The sequence below is a fragment of the Mizuhopecten yessoensis genome, unplaced genomic scaffold (genome assembly GCF_002113885.1).
Source record: "Mizuhopecten yessoensis strain PY_sf001 unplaced genomic scaffold, ASM211388v2 scaffold8275, whole genome shotgun sequence".
Taxonomy (NCBI): Eukaryota; Metazoa; Mollusca; class Bivalvia; order Pectinida; family Pectinidae; genus Mizuhopecten; species Mizuhopecten yessoensis.
This window is the reverse complement of record NW_018407466.1, coordinates 196,409-211,184: the sequence shown is the minus strand read 5'-3', so window position 1 is coordinate 211,184 and position 14,776 is coordinate 196,409. Positions and strand designations below refer to the sequence as shown.

General features: G+C 40.9%; 1 protein-coding gene across 1 annotated transcript in view; it reads right to left on the bottom strand.

Moving 5' to 3' along the window:
- LOC110455554 (caspase activity and apoptosis inhibitor 1-like) overlaps nucleotides 1–4,862 on the bottom strand; it is a 142,349-nt gene extending 137,487 nt beyond the window's left edge. The window contains exon 1 of the mRNA XM_021505739.1: nucleotides 4,665–4,862. The gene's annotated coding sequence lies outside the window, so the exon portion shown is untranslated. The remainder of the gene's footprint in view (nucleotides 1–4,664) is intronic.
- Nucleotides 4,863–14,776: the final 9,914 nt, after the last annotated feature.

Sequence of the window (14,776 nt, the reverse complement as noted above, 5' to 3'; positions counted from 1 at the left end):
ATATAGGGGCCAGGTACAGCTCCATGTGTATATAGGGTCCAGGTACAGCTCCATGTGTTTATAGGGTCCAGGTACAGCTCCATGTGTATATAGGGACTAGGTACAGCTCCATGTGTATATAGGGACCAGGTACAGCTCCATGTGTATAGGGTCCAGGTACAGCTCCATGTGTATATAGCGACCAGGTACAGCTCCATGTGTATATAGGGACCAGGCACAGCTCCATGTGTATATAGGGACCAGGTACAGATCCATGTGTATATAGGGACCAGGTACAGCTCCATGTGTATATAGGGACTAGGCACAGCTCCATGTGTATATAGGGACCAGGTACAGCTCCATGTGTATATAGGGCCCAGGTACAGATCCATGTGTATATAGGGTTTAAGTACAGCTCCCTGTGTATATAGGGGCCAGGTACAGCTCCATGTGTATATAGGGTCCAGGTTCAGCTCCATGTGTATATAGGGACCAGGTACAGCTCCATGCGTATAGGGCCCAGGTACAGCTCCATGTGTATAGGGTCCAGGTACAGCCCCATGTGTATAGGGTCCAGGTACAGCTCCATGTGTATATAGGGTCCAGGTACCTTTCCCTGTGTATATAGGGTCCAGGTACAGCTCCATGTGTTTATAGGGTCCAGGTACAGCTCCATGTGTATATAGGGTCCAGGTACCTTTCCCTGTGTATATAGGGTCCAGGTACAGCTCCATGTGTATATAGGGTCCAGGTACCGCTTCCTGTGTATATAGGGTCAAGGTACAGCTCCATGTGTTTATAGGGTCCAGGTACAGCCCCATGTGTATAGGGTCCATGTACAGCTCCATGTGGATATAGGGACTAGGTACAGGTCCATGTGTATATAGGGTTTAAGTACAGCTCCCTGTGTATATAGGGACTAGGTACAGCTCCATGTGTATATAGGGACTAGGTACAGCTCCATGTGTATATAGGGTTTAAGTACAGCTCCCTGTGTATATAGGGTCCAGGTACCGCTTCCTGTGTATATAGGGTCCAGGTACCTTTCCCTGTGTATATAGGGTCCAGGTACAGATCCATGTGTATATAGGGACCAGGTACAGCTCCATGTGTATAGGGTACAGGTACAGCTCCATGTGTATATAGGGCCCAGGTACAGTTCCCTGTGTATATAGGGGCCAGGTACAGCTCCATGTGTATAGGGTCGAGGAACAGCTCCATGTGTATAGGGTCCAGGTACAGCTCCATGTGTATAGGGTCGAGGAACAGCTCCATGTGTATAGGGTCCAGGTACAGCTCCATGTGTATATAGGCCCAGGTACAGCTCCAAGGGGATATAGGGGTTAAGTACAGCTCCCTGTGTATATATGGTCCAGGTACAGCTCCCTGTGTATATAGGGGCCAGGTACAGCTCCATGTGTATAGGGTCGAGGAACAGCTCCATGTGTATAGGGTCCAGGTACAGCTCCATGTGTTTATAGAGTTTAGGTACAGCTCCCTGTGTATATAGGGACTAGGTACAGCGCCATGTGTATATAGGGACTAGGTACAGCTCCATGTGTATATAGGGACCAGGTACAGCTCCCTGTTTATTGGGGTCCAGATGTAGCTTCCTGTGTATATAGGGTCCAGGTACAGCTCCATGTGTATATAGGGCCCAGGTACAGCTCCATGTGTATATAGGGCCCAGGTACAGCTCCATGTGTATATAGGGTCCAGGTACAGCTCCATGTGTTTATAGAGTTTAGGTACAGCTCCCTGTGTATATAGGGTCCAGGTACAGCTCCATGTGTATATAGGGTCCAGGTACAGCTCCCTGTTTATTGGGGTCCAGATGTAGCTTCCTGTGTATATAGGGTCCAGGTATAGCTCCATGTGTATATAGTGCCCAAGTACCTTTCCCTGTGTATATAGGGTCCAGGTACAGCTCCATGTATATATAGAGTCCAGGAACAGATCCATGTGTATATAGGGTCCAGGTTCAGCTCCATGTGTATATAGGGCCCAGGTACCTTTCCCTGTTTATATAGGGTCCAGGTACCGCTTCCTGTGTATATAGGGTCCAGGTATAGCTCCATGTGTATAAAGTGCCCAGGTACCTTTCCCTGTGTATATAGGGTCCAGGTACAGCTTCCTGTGTATATAGGGTCCAGGTATAGCTCCATGTGTATATAGGGTCAAGGTACAGCTCCATGTGTATATAGGGCCCAGGTACCTTTCCCTGTGTATATAGGGTCCAGGTACCGCTTCCTGTGTATATAGGGTCCAGGTATAGCTCCATGTGTATAAAGTGCCCAGGTACCTTTCACTGTGTATATAGGGTCCAGGTACAGCTTCCTGTGTATATAGGGTCCAGGTACCTTTCCCTGTGTATACAGATTCCAGGTATAGCTCCATCTGTATATAGTGCTCAGGTACCTTTCCCTGTGTATATAGGGTCCAGGTACAGCTTCCTGTGTATATAGGGTCCAGGTTCAGCTCCATGTGTATAAATGGACCAGTTACAGCTCCATGTGTATATAGTGCCCAGGTACCTTTCCCTGTGTATATAGGGTCCAGGTACAGCTTCATGTGTATAAATGGACCAGGTACAGCTCCATGTGTATATAGGGTCCAGATACAGCCCCATACGTATATATATATAGGGTCTGGGTACATTTTCTGGTGCGTCCCATGCCGATGTCCCTATGTGTGAATGTAGGGTGAAGGTACAACTGCTGCAAAGATAGGGGTTTTGAGCAGCTCCCTGGCTATGAGAGAAGACCAGGTAGCAGTGTGCCAGTAGCATGTGTCAATCAAACAGGGAGCCACTTGAGTGAGGTTTATGGCCTGTGGAGCATGCCCTGATTACATAATGACCTTGATGGGCTTATCCTATCACTGGGTCATGCACTGCTGTTATCACATTAAATTTGTTCAACTTACACAATAATTCAGTTAAATTACCTACATTTGTCAAGAATAGACAGGATAGCATCAGCCTGCTCACTCTCGGCTGTACACAGTAGTGTGCTGTAAAGATGGCAGAGATATGTGCACAGGGAGCAAAGGCAACACCCCCCTGTCAACAGGGACACAACGGGTTATGCACTTAATTTGTTTTTCTTTCTCCACTAACACCCTGCAGCAGGAGACATCGGTGGGAGAGCAGTAATTACATGGCTTCTCTCACTCCTGTATAGTAGTCAATCAACTCTCTTGTCACACATCTACCCCAATGATCAATGTTATTTTTCTAAGCACAGTAAGTATGGGGTTTAAATTTCATGTTTAGATAAAAGCGGAGCAACCTTCATAAGCTAGGATCACAGGTACCACTGCTATAGGAGAGGCTGCATCAGGGCCTAACATAAAGTCGTTTTAAAACAGATGTTAAATGACACAAACTGATGGCTGAGCAACTAAATCTGCAGCCAAGAGCGGGATCTGTTGGCTGATCTCACACTTGAAGGGTGAAGAGTGGTAGCAGGGAAGGTGTGAATATGCACGGTTTTTCACACACTCCGGGGGCCTTACATCAACCTAGCATCCCGAGACTAGCTCCCCTGCCTATGTAATTGCTGCACAATTTAATCACAAGTCACCATTTCACTAAAATCTATTGCTGTTTACACTTGAAACTTTCCACACTTCCCAAATGAAATGATACTGATTTACAGTCACCAAGGCAATTAATATAAGATTTCAGCAGTAGCTTCAAAGGACCATTGATTCCTAGGAACATTTGTACCACTCTTATACACTCAAAGACAAAACTCAAAACACAATTACAAGTATAGGCTTTTGATTCAAAGTTCTCCCAACTGAAAGCAGCTGTGTGTTGGCTTTGATACCCCTCCCAACATTCCTTGTGTCTCTGTACTCAAAACTGAAGACAATTACATTCCTTCTGTGGGACAATTATTGTAACTTCTAAGGGACAGGCTGCCAGGAACACAGTGGTAGCCCTACCACCACCATACAGGGTGCCTCCAGGTCCCGAGGAGGGCTGTTTGGTGACTGTCACAGAGGTACATCTCAACAGAGGTCACCTTCTCAAAATTACAGTAAACTGGTCATTGCTAAGTTGGTCAGTCACAGTCACAAGGTCATACCCTTAGGGGTCATTGTTTGAGATGTCACTGCCTCAACGGTAACAACTACTATAGGGGTTATATATATAAAATAAAAAAGTCACTTGCAAAGTGGTCATTGTCTCCTGAGACACAGTCTAATGGGTCATATTGACAGGGGTCACCTTCACAGAGGTCACAGAGGTCACAGTCAAAGTCAGAGGGGTCATTATAATAGAGGTCGCATTCACTGGTGTCAAAGTCGTAGGGGTCATTATAATAAAGGTCACAGTCACAGAGGTCACAGTCATAGGGGTCAAAGTCAGTAGGGTCACTATAATTGAGGTCACAGTCGCGAGGGTTAGTCATAGAGGTCGCAGTCACTGGGGTCAAAATCAGAGGGGTCATTATCAGAGATCACAGTCGCAAGGGTTAGTCATAGAGGTCGCAGTCACTAGGGTCAAAGTCAGAGGGATCATTATCAGAGATCACAGTCGTAGGGGTCACTGTCACAGAGGTAGCAGGGAAGGGTCACTGACAAAGAGGTCACAGTAAAGGGTCACTGAAACAGAGGTCACAGTCAAGAGGATCACAGTACCTCACAAATGGAAAATGGCGAAAATCTTTACAAACCTGTATTGGCCTTGAGTTTCACTCCCTTCAATGTTTGACGGTCAGTTGAGACAGACACCTCAACAAAAACTACAATATCTCTAATAAACCACACAGGACTTCATCTGAAACTGTCAAGGTCGCTCTATCATCTATAAAAGTTATAATACATGTTCATTAGCACTATATGATACAGAAGCTAGTTTGTGGTCCTCTATAAAAGAGTATGCTGACTTAAGAGATACTGATCCTCAAGGGAGGTAACTGGGGACAGAAAGGCAAGCAGACAGGCCTCAGGACAATGACTAGCAGTAAATCAGGAACAACAAACATAACATTTTATCTGGAGCATTATAAAGCTGCGATCTGATCCTAAATCATGCATTAACTGTCTACCCATTATTTTGAGATCATAAAAAGAAATTGTTATTTCTATCAGTTTTTTTTTAGGCTATTATAACAATTGTTATGCATTTATAACAATAAAAATCAGCATAATAGTCATTTAGGAAAGGCAATGAAATTCACACCATTTTTTATATCATGACATCAAATAAATGTTACATCAAAGTATGTCTGACAACAGACATCTAACAATAAATGTAAATTGACAATTGAAATTTCAATAATAACAATGTGAATTTGGCAAAAATAATTAACTTAGTCACCTAGCAACATGATTCTCACAATTGTTAATTAATTATAGCAAATGTTACAACTGTAATTTAATTACAATAAATGTGTAAATTTGACAACTTTAAATTCAGCTACAGCAATTGAAATATGTGGCAAATTTTACGTCAGTTACAGCAGTATGTAACACTTTACAGCTGTAATCCATCAGCCTCAGAGTCGACCTAATGGCTATTCCATAACCTGTCCTGACAACCGTTACCCTCGAGGCAATCAAAAACACTTTATTTCACAAAGGATTTTTCTGTTTCTAGTTATTTGATTTGATTTCAGAAGAAAACCCCATTATTAAACTTTAAAGGACTGAAATGCAAAGATGATTTGTCAACAGGAATCAATGAAATTCTCCTTTAACGGTAAAGAGATTCCAAACCCATTCTGAACTCAATTGCCATCAATACCATCAAATTCTAATTGTATTTAAATCTCCTGGCTCACTGTATACCGGTTGCTATGGAGGCTGGGCCATTACTAGGTAAGTGTAGGGTTCAATGCCTGGCTATTGATGCTCCAGCCACAGTCACAGAACACATGTGCTATAGTTCAATGGGATTCTCCCCCTCGGTAGCCCCTCCACAAAATTTGGCATTTCTACAATTTCTAGAGAACAATAACACTGAAATAGTGAAATCCATGCATTACTCTCCCTCAGCCGTGCTTCGCTCACACACGCGTTGTGCGCGTACATACATATATGTTATGCATGTACATACCTATGTATCAAATACGTGTGTGTGTGTGTGTGTGTGTGTGTGGATGGTTTGTATGAAACACTAATTAAACTCTGTATCCCCAATGTCAAATAATACATATAGACAGTTCTGGTGCTAAGCAGCCTCTCCTCTGATGGGCCTGCACACTTACTCAAATTTCATTAGTTTACTATTCATCCAGATAAAAAGACTATGGTCAGCCTGGCCTAAATTTGGTCACTCTTTTATTTCCATCCCAGCCCTCAAGGTACCAGACCCCACTTATCACTAAAAGATGAAACATAATTCAGAGTATTTATAATCCATCAGTAAATTTGAGTGGCCCTGGAGGAGTCTTGCAGTGAGATCCACCAATTGTTTGTTTGTAATGTTGAGGCCCTGAAGCCCACCGTTACCACTCAGCACAGAGGGATGATATGCCGAAGCATGAATAATGAAACACAAATAATGAATGAATTACAGAACATGGAGCCTTTGAAAACTTCAAAACCTATAGCTTATGTGAATATTACCAAAGAACTTGGTTTTTCTTTAATGATTTCCCTTGGGCCGTCAGTGGAAAGTACAACTATCCCGACATCAAAGACTATCCACAGATGGCACACACATTAAAAGTCAAAACATTTAAGTTCAATTTCCTACGTACCAAATCACCTAGACAACCATGAATGGCTATTTATGTTTTTTTAGGCTTCAAAAAAATCTACACCAATTCCATGCTTGCCCTTGCCCGAAGGGGTCCTAGCTGTCCTGCGGGGTTTCCTTCTATCTGTGTAAGCCTGTCAGCCTGCGGACCATAAACTGGAAGCATCCTCTGTCTCCCAACCTACATCCCTTTCTCCTCGGCTCCTCGACACACATGACCTCAGTGAAAACCGAAACCCAGCAGTCAACTTCAATCAAGTCAAAACTAATCTCATCAGATTGAAATTTCATTTAGATTAAATAAAAGTTGATTGAATTCATTTCAATATGTCAAATTTTCATTTTACTTAAAATGACAGTGATTACTTTTTCATTGATTTTCATAAAATTGCTTGGATGAAATTTAATTTCAGACCAAATTTATTGGATTCATCATGTTAAACTGCGATCGTGTCCGTCTGCATGCCCGAGTTAATGACCAAATTTTCCGCCTTTGATAAAATATTTAAATGTTTTTGATAACCAAAATACCAGCCTTTGATGGGAATTAACAACAGCGTATCAAACAATACCACTACTGCTACATATTCCAATGTGCCAACTTCACTCAATGTGGCTTAAATTATGAAACTAAAATTGCCGACAGATTTCTGAGAGTTTGACCCAGAAGGCCAGGTGCGTTATTCCCCTAATACCATAATTTTAAGTGAAAACATGGAAAAGTTAACAACATTTCGCCCCTTGACCTTTTGAGGGCAACCGTTGTCATGGAAACCATTAGATACCCATGATGGTGACCTGCAGTTTCCAATTGGTGCTTTGTTCCCAGTAAGTAATGGACTGTCCCTACTTGGCTATCAATGTCCTGGTTTGGACATACCAGAATTATTCTATCAAAAAAACTGCATCCTGTTGTGGAAATCTTTACGTTGGCATCTAGAAACATTCTTGCGTGATCTGGAGCAAATTTAGAGAAAAATTTAGCTTCATAATTTAATTCCATATGAGTGGTTTCTTTTAGTTTTTTTAAGTAGTCTTTTCCAATGGAAACTGTAAAAATAGTAAAATGAAAACAAACTCCATTGTAAGACATTTTTTGGACTCTATTTCTTGCAATAATGGGCCATATTTTGAAAACTTATTTATTGATATGCAAAAATTTATATATTTATACATCTGAAAGCATAGCCCCAAAGAGAAAGAAATTTCAAACCTCTGTAGTTTTATGAGAAGTCCTCTGTAGTTGTTTATTTTAATGATTTGAGAATAACTTCTAAAATTATTTTATGTTTATTTTTTGGTGATTTTTCTGCTATTTCATCATATGTGTATGGTTTTAAAAACAATCTATAAAACACAGTTAAAGTTTCTTTAAAGCATAATGCAAGTGGGGTAGATGCATTGACTATACTGCCCAGCAGAGCAAGTAGGAATTTCGAGTGTGTGATGTTTGGGTGCTTAAAATCTTGAATGTCAAGCATAGCAAGGGGAAAATTTCACTGAGGTGATTAAAAATGTTGATTTTCAGGTAATTATTTTATCACCTGGTGGTTTAAAATTGGCGGTCTGGGGGTCAGAAGTAATCACTCCTATCACAGATCATCACTGATACAGATCCCAGGGAGTGAATTTCATGCAGGTCAAGGTAATAGGGGTCAGCTGTGTCACCCTTTTTAAAGAACCGTCACTGATACAGATCCCAGGGAGTGAATTTCATGCAGGTCAAGGTAATAGGGGTCAGCTGTGTCACCCTTTTTAAAGAATCATCACTGATACATATCCCAGGGAGTGAATTTCATGCAGGTCAAGGTAATAGGGGTCAGTTGTGTCACCCTTTTTAAAGAATCATCACTGATACAGATCCCATGAAGTGAATTTCATGCAGGTCAAGGTAATAGGGGTCAGATAACGTTGTGTCACCCTTTTTAAAGAAACATCATTGTTACAGCTCCCAGATAGTTTATCACTCTTACTGGTCATCACTCCTGTAACAGAATCATCACTTATACAGATCCCAGGGAGTGAGGCTCAGGGGTCAGACTGTGTCACTCGTGTAAATAGAACTATCACTTACACATGTCCCACAGAGTGTTGGGGTACATCAGTAAATGATTAGGTAGTATTGAAAAAGTGACAGTAAAAGTTTTACACTATCTTGGGGGATATAGCATTGGAAATCTCTAAGTATGGTCTGGGGGAGGGCTTACATAATCCTTGGGGGGAGTGGGAGGGGATTAAGTAATAACAAGGGCCATATGCACCCTTGTAACAGTGTATGGTTAAAGCTACATAGACAGATACTTGTTACTGGTATGTTATAACAAATCTCAAGGCCTGCTTTGCTCTAATTACACTTACTAGGCTATAATTAGAGTAACACACTGGTGTACAGGGTTGTCAAATCTACCAAATATTAGTAGTACACTGCTATCACAAGTCAACCAAATGTTCCATGATATTCCAATACACCCCCCATGTACAGACCAAGTCTGGTGGAAATGTCCTCACTCTATAAAGTTGTAAGCAAGCAAACAGACGATTCTAAACTCCAATAACATCATAAACTGTATATAGCCGATTCTTAACCATAATTATTGGAGCCAGTGGTTTGGAAGCAATAAGTTGGGATGAGAATCTTTGTAATGGGCCTGGCATTCCTTAGGAGCTACAGCTGACACTGGACTTTGAAGCGTATTCTATTCGGTGCCTAATTAGCATTAATTCTAGAGTTTGGCTCTTGTTAATCTTGTAATTTCCGACGTAATTTGATACAATGATGTAATCAGTAGAAAACAGAGCTTTATCATTGCATTTCCCAGTGACAAGTCAAGTGTAGCTTTATCAAATCAAATTAAGAAAAAATAAAATCAAACTGAATGGAACTTGGGGTAAACAAACAGCAAGCATGTGCTTTGTTATATATATGTATATACCATGATAAACGTTTCCACTTCTATCGCCATGGTAACCATTATGTATCGGTGGAATGTCAGTCTAATGATTATGAAGAGACAAACATTTTCAGCCCCTGACATGCTAGCTAGGACACCTACTCAAATTAGATAAGTACTAATTATGATATCATACACTGTCACAGCCAACCTCCAGCTAATATTGGTGGGAGCCCCCTTAATACCAAACATTGAAAAATTGCTTTGAAATCTCCTCTGTGAAATTGTTGCCGATATGAAGCTGATTGGTTAGAGGGCTGTCCTACGTTACACGGGCCACTAGGGGGTGGTTGACTTTTAAATAGGGCTATCTAAATTTCTATATTTTTTTCAGCTCCGTAAAAGTTTTATCTTTGCAGTGTGTTATGAACTATACATATACGCACATAATAGGAATAATCTACACCCAGGAACCAGTTTAAATTTTCATGAAGCCACATCAATTACTTTAATGAAATTTAGCGCCATTTGGTAAGAATGCTAAACACACATGGGAATTTCAGTAATTTGAGGCAGGAACGAGTATAAAGGAAAATATTGTTTTGAATGTGTTTTTGAAAACCTCATATCATAAGGGTTTTTGTTCATACATACAATTGATTCTCTTGAAAAATATCAGAGACAAATGAGAAAATGAATTTTTCATGTAGAAGTATGTCAACATGACGCGTGGAACGCTGCCCTGTATATCATTACCAGCATCCAATGGTCTTTACACTGTAGATTATGTTTCTATAGAAATTCATTGTTGATAAATCACACGTGTAATAGAACAGAGATAATAGCCATCTGAGTAAACTTACTACGATATACATTCCCTAACTATGCCAATAATTTTAAACGATTTTCTGTCATTAAGTGGTATAAACACTTTCCAGATATTAACAAAGATTGACATGCAAAAACATTTAAAAAACACGCCACTCTTCTGTTGCATATTTTCCAAGATTATGTGAATTATTTTAATGAAGTTTTTGCTTTGCGTTAATAAAAGATGCCATGTGGAAGGTGAAACAGATGGAGGGTAGAGTCCTGGTTTGATCTGTGACAGCCGCCATTTGATGTAAGTGACTTGCTCTTCGGTAAATGTTCCTTAATATATATATCAGAAGGGAAAAATTCAGTAATGTTCTCACGTGCGACTCTTATCAACTACAAATTTTCCCGTCAAATGACAAACCTTGAAGAAAACAGAAGGAGTTAATTTTTAAGTATTTTGTCAAACATCATACAAGTTAATTCATAAGGTGTCGTAAAAGCCAAGTGGTAGACAGATGCTGCCTTGAGTTGTCAGCAAGCAAAGGGGACCAAACTGTACTTAATTACAAATATATATATATATATGTGTGTATCAGATTGCCAAATTCCAGTGCCCTCATCTTCAGTGTTGGAGGTACTATGAAACAGTCTTTCCCCACTTACTAATACACAAGGTACTTCAAATTTACTCCTGTTACCATGGTGACCCAGCCAGCTGTCCATCAGCCTGAATTACAATGCATATTTAGCTATTGTTTTGTGTGTTACATCTGAAACTTAGTATGTTGATCTTCAAGTCAGTCAGAGTCAGCATCAACCCAGAGGGACAGCGGGGGTCTGCTGAACACTTACACTGGTCAAACCACATACCCTTATCGGCCATATATCTTCCCCTGCCCAAAGTCTGTCTGAATCATGTCTGATAGATAGTACTTTTCCAGAATTGTTCTTTTACACAAAATATGGTTAGCATTGTGACAGTGGGACAAGATAGGATAAAAGGGAGTATGTGCCCCCCCTCCCCCACCACAACCCCCAGGCTGCTGTGTGTGGGTGAGGGTGCTCCCTTGTTGGACCCCTCAGGGGGCTGTCATATAGTTCATGCTCCACACATACTATCTAATCTTCACCATTAGACACACATCTCCCTGAAAATGTGTTTTGAATTTTAACCTTGGCTCGTGTACGCTATTGTTGGGCCCCAGGTTCCCTGCCCGGATTTCATTAAAATTCATGGTCAGTTTTCTGAGCTAGCTAAGCTTATAGCCACAGTAGCTAACCCTGGCCTGGGTTTTGTCTGAACTTATTAAATGCCAATTTATAGACAAATTAGATTGCGGCCAGTTTCACCATGCTCCAAGCCATTTATGGACGGAGCTTTACCCTGCCTGGTCCGGCCTCCATCCCCGGCCTGCTGGAACCAATACCAGTCAAGTTTGCATGATGTGCTGTTGATAGTTTGGTTTCCAAGTCTACCAATATTTTAATGCCATCACTAGCCAGGGGTCAGTGAGGAGAGATATCACTTGTTCCAGATGGTCTCAATACTGGGCGGTTTGTGCTGTTGGAGATGTAGGGCTAAATTTACACAAAATTATCTAAGATCACAATTAAGAATTTCATAGTATCAATTTACATTAATGGCCTGGCTATGTGCTCCACAGTTGCTACATAAACTTGAGAGTAGGGCAGATCTATAATTTACACCAGCTGTAAAACATACAAATGTTCAACAACATATACAACATCATAAATATTTAAATAAAAAACCTTTTTAAAATTAAATCAGAAAAACAACGAGAACTGTTAGACAACTTTACAACGGAAACTAGTAATCAGTTGCTCCATTTACATAAGTGTAAAAAAAATATTCGCAAATCTAGCCATTAAAATGTTTCACTTCCCCGGGGTTAAGCCGTCTTATATAAATCACGGCTTTCACCAGAGAAAACGTTACATTTTAATTCTGTGAATACCATTATACAGCAATACTGGCAGCATCAACCTCATTTTATACATCACATAATTTACATTATTTAGTATTCAAATTTCGGGTGTCAGTGATGAAGTCAAGTCATTTGTTTTAAGGCTAAATGTTGACTTGTGACACAGGAATGTGACACCAGTGTCAGTAGGGGTCTTAGGCTAGTAACCAGGACTGTCCAACACTCCCCCCTCCCCCATCTACTTTCAGTAATTAGCAAACCTCTTAATTAATAGAAAGTTCACAGTAGGCAGAATGTAGATTTGGCCACACATACTTACAGTGATGACCAGTGTCTATGTATTGTGCTTGGTGTGCTTGACCACATGTGGGTAAAGTTTGTATCAGAAAGTTATCAACCACATGTCCTTAATTTGTAAGGGAATGTTTATCTATTTTTGCTTGTAATGTGTTCAATTAAAATGTCTAGCATAGAAAAGATGGGAACTCTATGTGAGTTTCAATCTGTCAAAGTGTATATAATCCAGCCACAGTGTTGTGTGTGCTTGTATTTAGTGGTCAGTCTGCCCCCTCCTCCCCCTCCTCTGGGGGTCTGTGCTATTATGTATACAGATATGCACATAGATACAATGTTACACCCCCATAGAACACTGCTGGACGAAATTAAGTCAAATCATCTGAGGGAAGACCTTCAGAACATTGAAATAGGACACCATGCAAACTCACCCCTCCTATACTGATGTACTGACATAATTAAAACAGCAAGGTAGGGTGATTAAAATGGCTAAGCTGGACAGCGGCCATCAGTGGTCAGTGATAGAGGCTGACAGGCCAGAACAGGGCTGGAGTTGAAACAAGGCAGTCCTAATACCACAAACCCATTGAACTGTCATCATGTGTTCAATATCCAGCCATATCTTTCAGGCTCTTCTAATTAAACACAGACACATCACCTACCTATCCAAGTCAACCCCCAAACTGCCAACTTCACTATTTCAAGGTGCAGATGATTGGAGTCTGCTGTAGTAGCATCTGACAGCGCCCCCTACATGAATAATAATACAGCTTCTCCTCTCACCATTCCTGTACTGTAAATAGTCCAATAGTAAAAACTCTCAATACAATGCCCCTTAAACCATTCCTGTACCGTAGACAGTTCAATAGTAAAAACTCTCAATACAATGCCCCTTAAACCATTCCTGTACCGTAGACAGTTCAATAGTAAAAACTCTCAATACAATGCCCCTCTAACCATTCCTGTACTGTAAATAGTCCAATAGTAAAAACTCTCAATACAATGCCCTTGAACCATTCCTGTACCGTAGACAGCCCAATAGTAAAAACTCTCAATACAATGCCCCTTAAACCATTCCTGTACCGTAGACAGTTCAATAGTAAAAACTCTCAATACAATGCCCCTCTAACCATTCCTGTACTGTAAATAGTCCAATAGTAAAACCTCTCAATACAATGCCCCTCTCACCATTCCTGTGACGTAGACAGTCCGATAGTAAAAACTCTCAATACAATGCCCCTTGAACCATTCCTGTACCGTAGACAGTCCAATAGGAAAAACTCTCAATACAATGCCCCTCTCACCATTCCTGTGACGTAGACAGTCCGATAGTAAAAACTCTCAATACAATGCCCCTTGAACCATTCCTGTACCGTAGACAGTCCAATAGGAAAAACTCTCAATACAATGCCCCTCTCACCATTCCTGTGACGTAGACAGTCCGATAGTAAAAACTCTCAATACAATGCCCCTTGAACCATTCCTGTACCGTAGACAGTTCAATAGTAAAAACTCTCAATACAATGCCCCTTAAACCATTCCTGTACCGTAGACAGTTCAATAGTAAAAACTCTCAATACAATGCCCCTCTCACCATTCCTGTGACGTAGACAGTCCAATAGTAAAAACTCTCAATACAATGCCCCTTGAACCATTCCTGTACCGTAGACAGCCCAATAGTAAAAACTCTCAATACAATGCCCCTCTCACCATTCCTGTGACGTAGACAGTCCGATAGTAAAAACTCTCAATACAATGCCCCTCGCACCATTCCTGTACCGTAGACAGTCCAATAGTAAAAACTCTCAATACCATGCCGCTCTCCCCATTCCTGTACTGTAGACAGTCCAATAGTAAAAACTCGTAATACAATGCCCATCTCACCATTCCTGTACTGTAGACAGTCCAATAGTAAAAACTCTCAATACAATGCCCCTCTCACCATTCCTGTACCGTAGACAGTTCAATAGTAAAACCTCTCAATACAATGCCCCTCTCACCATTCCTGTACTATAAACAGTCCAATAGTAAAAACTCTCAATACAATGCCCATCTCACCAGTCCTGTACTGTAGACAGTCCAATAGTAAAAACTCTCAATACAATGTCCCTCTCACCATTCCTGTACCGTAC